Genomic DNA, 4,582 nt, shown 5'->3' on the forward strand with positions numbered 1-4,582 from the left:
TGGTGGAGTGTTCTCCTCTGACAAGGTTTTTCTCTCTCCCTGCCCCCAGCTGGTTTTAAGCAGGAATGCCTCTTCAGAGAATCAAGTGCACTGACTTGTTACATAGATACTGGACAATATTAAGCCAATTGTGTTCACATACGCTTGAGTGAAAGCCATGTGAAGTTGTCCAAAGCTGAACAGATCTAGGTTAGCTTTAGTTCTTTCTCTGGGGATATATAAGCTATATAAAAATGATTCCTCCTGTCACGGGCAAATTAAGACTAAGCTGGGCTCAGATCCATCCAAAGATTAAGTGTTACAAGAACAAACCTTGCTCTCCTCAAACTATTTTACTCTCAGCAGTACACTTCCAGACAATATTCCTTGCTCTTGCCCTTACACACTCAGTGACTCTCTGGTGCTACAGCCCCTCACGTCAGCCATCATGGATCCCAAATATCCAGCCTTAGGAGTCAATCCTGCAAGCTGCAGCAACTTCTCCAGGACCTGAAGATGCCCAGCAACAAGCAGTATTAGGTCCTTAATCTGCTCCTGCCTCCCTTTTTTCCTTTCATTCATCATCTGATAGTTAAAATATCCTTTAAAGAGCAAACACTCTTTTCAGATCACTGTTTACAGATACTCTAGAAACTGTAGCCTTAAAATATTAAGCACTATGCTGTAAAGTCCTCTAATGCTCATACTGTATTCCCACAAGTGTAACAGCAGCCAGCCTTGAGCTCTGCTGGAATTTCATGCAGATCTGTCATTTCTGTCATGCATGATTTGTCCTGTTTAGTAAACCAGGGACAGCAAAACAAGTTTCACTGCAGGTTCTGCATAAATGGCAATATTCAAGTAAACATGTATTCCACAGCAGGTAACCTTCAGCTCCAGAAGTATAATTTAAGGAAAAATAAAGTTATAGCATAAACAGAGACAAAATGCTTTTCTGCCTGTGTATCTACAAATATCCAGAGGGGGCTTATTTGAAGAGTGCAACTATGCAAAAGGTAGGAGCTTAAATTGTACAACCTCCAAAAACAGTTAGGCTTATATAAAACTAAAGACAGAAAGGTTGATTACTGTACCGGAGAGGAACTGCTATAAATTCCATAGATCATTTAAGGCAAGCTGTTTGCAGAACTAGTCTGTTCAAGCCTGTTGCTTCACAAATTCCCAATTTTTTATTTTATTTTGCTTCTGCACAGATAGTGCAAGAGGTCAAATGAATTACATACTAGCAGGAAAAACCCACCACAGCTCTGAGTTTGGAAGAATGGTCTTACAGCTGCACTCGCTGCTGTGTAGCATATACATCAGGCTTACACAGACAGTAATTTTGCTGTGCATTTTGAATGGGAAGGAAGAAATGGCACATGAAGACAACACTCAAACGGATTAAAAGAAAGCAAGAGTTAAACTGACATGCCACCATCTCTAACAGTTTAAGAACGTCTTAGCTTTTCTTTGAACATAACGTTACGCATTGATCTTGAGAGGCAGGAGAGAATGGACACAGCTACTGAAGCTGAATTGGTCCAAACAAATGCAAGGTACAAAACTGATTAAAATGCTACAGTTACAGCCTAACATGGAAGGAGGGCAATGAAACATGCAAACATTTCTCATGGTACTTACTGCATTGGGTGGGTTCTTAATACATTCTAAGAAACAAAATTGAATAGGCCACCCTGTTCACTCATAAGGAATGGTTTTTTGATCTCCCAGGGAAGGTCTGTTTGTTACTGATATACTCTAGCTCAAATATGGGGGGGTGGGGGGGAGACCGGGACCCCCAACACCACAAGAGTGACTTTGTATTTCTCCTACATTGTAGGATAGCAAACATCACGAATGACCTAAACTTGTTCAGCAGTTTGACATGGTTCTGGGTTTTTTAGATACATTGGAATGGTCCATTATAAGATTAAATGAAGCTGCACGCACATTATTAGCAGTACTTTGAAGACTGCTGTGAATTTAAGGAGACAGATAATATAATGAAGTAGATTAGTTATCCAGATATAAAATCCTGGAAGGAAAGAATGGTGACACTTAACCACTGAGTAAATCTAAGAACAGATCAACAACCAGGTATTATATGGTGAATGAATTAAAGCCGCCTGTCTTACAGTGTGATGTGTTTTATTGTGGTTATAGAGTGAAATTTGAATTTCTGGATTCATATTGTCAGTAGTTTGGAGAGAGAAAGATTATTACATACACGCATGTGTGCGCCTGACTACAACAAAATTAAGCAGACACCTAACTTGAAACATATACAGCAATTTAGAGTACATATTCTTCAGTATGTGTGTGTGTTTGGTCTTTTAATGAAATACTAAACTGAAAAATTTTTTAAAGACACTTTAGGTAGTGTCTGAGGTTCATTTTTAAACATGAAGGGCTAAATTCTGCCCTCAGACATGCACCCCTTTCCATGAAACTCAGCCCAAGAGTAGAGTCTGGTACCCAATTAATTAAGGCTGTCTGACATCATACTATCGAACACACAGCTGCAAGACCTGGAAATTTACAAGGTATGCCATGAATGAGAAGGATATAATTTCAGCTGCCAACCATGATATCAGAGCTGAAGTGACTTTAATCACCAGAGACTAGAGATGGAGTTTCCTTGTTCAACACTGTTTCATAAATTGTTTATAAACTAAGAGACTGGTTTTATTTATATTATATAAATAAAATGAAAAGGATATTCATACTGAGACTGTCTCATGTCAATACCAAGGACTATTCTCTTGGTGTTATATCCATTTCCCAGAACATGTGTGATAAGCTGAGTTATTGTTTCTAGTTTTATTTTCCTGTGGTTTGTGTAGCAGAATTGCACAATATTAAAGCTGTAATTTTCCATTTAGAATAGCACCTGCAGCCAATGGACTAACATATTCAACACTAGTCTCATTTAATGTATTCTCAGTCACGTTTATGACACCATCCAATGTGCGTGATCCTGCAAAGGATCTTTTACTTGCGAGACTAGTCCCATTTGACCTCAATAGCAGTACTCACATGAATAAGGAATTTGCAGGATGGAGCTCCAATTAATCTGGGATACTAAATTTTAAAAGTGTTGTGAGCCACAATACTACGTAACTGTCTAACATTCAGTGTTTTCATGAGTCACATTCTTTAGGTGTAGAAAGGAAGACAATAAAATGACACGAAGCTTGGATATCAGACCATTTTCCCCAGTAGATGATAAACTGTTGCAATGCATATCTACAGCTACTTACCCCAAGATGTAGCAGTTTCACTACATCATCGAGTTTTAGCTATAGTTCTTTAAAAATCAGCACCACAAAAGAATTCTAATGGTTTCAAGAATCTCATCAGCAATCATGCCCATTTATAATCCCTTGATCTACACTTTAAAGATTTTATATATCTGAAAAATGTGAATATATTCGGCCTATTCCGTGGAAGTTCACAGTTCAACCATTAAATAAGGACTTCTCAGAGGCTCCAGGATTAATAAAGGTTTCCCAGAAACATGTACAAAACTCCAAGCCCATGACCAATATAGTGAGCATTAAAAAGCAAGCTATATTTGATGTTTAGGATCATCAAAATATCAGGCAATCCAGAATAAGTACTGTCACGGTCTGTCACTCACATTGTTGTGAAAAGTTGCACAACTCAAGCAAAGAACAGATTGTTAGACTTTGCAGTCCCTGGTTTGCATCAATTTTAAAATCACAAACTTGACTTTTCGCATTGTTTCTCTTTTGTAATCCAAAAGTGACATTTTAATATAGAACAAAAAGAAATGGCTTTTTTTCAAGACAGATTTGGCTAGCATAATAAGTGTTTGGTATCCAATAGGCTGGAATGATTCCTGGTAGAGTAAATAACTATAGAACAGGGCTTTCCTTCTGTTACAACAGCATGGCACGAAGCCACCCAGGTCTGCATTTTTTTCAACCGGAATTTCCTCTCTTTCACACAACTACCGCCACCATCCTGCCTTGGCAAACCACCCTGCATTACACCTAATGGCTAATGCTTTGCGCTGTAGAAGTTTCCTCTGTACCCCAATCCCTATTCAGATCAGACCTTAAAAAACACTCTTCAGTTTCTAACCATAATCCTTTGTAGCCATTACAGTCTATTAAGTAATGACTGTCACAATTTAGTACTTACGTGCATGCAATAAGTATACACTGAGCAACCATTTTTCAAACTTTGGGCATTTTAAGTTCTTTTTAGGAGGAAGTGAAATGATTTAACAAAAAAAAATACAGGATACTAGCTCATTAACAGAATACATGTGTAGCCTTAAAGTTATAAATAAAGAGCCTCTCCATTTACGCTCAGGCCAAATCTACACTTAAAGGTTTTGCTGGCAGAGAAATGTTGCTTTGAGGTGCGATTTCTCCACATCACCACCCCCAACCATAGCTGTGTGTTACCAAAGGGCCTAGGATAGGTAACAGCTTTACTGTCAAAAAAAAGTACTCTTGCTTAATTTGCTTGCCGAACCAGAATGCCTATACCAGCAAGAGCACCTGTTTACTGGTATAACTGGGTACACTAAGACAATTTTGCCAGTATACAGACAAAATGTACACAAAGC

The sequence above is a fragment of the Mauremys reevesii genome, linkage group 10 (assembly GCF_016161935.1).
Source record: "Mauremys reevesii isolate NIE-2019 linkage group 10, ASM1616193v1, whole genome shotgun sequence".
In the NCBI taxonomy this organism is placed as follows: domain Eukaryota; kingdom Metazoa; phylum Chordata; order Testudines; family Geoemydidae; genus Mauremys; species Mauremys reevesii.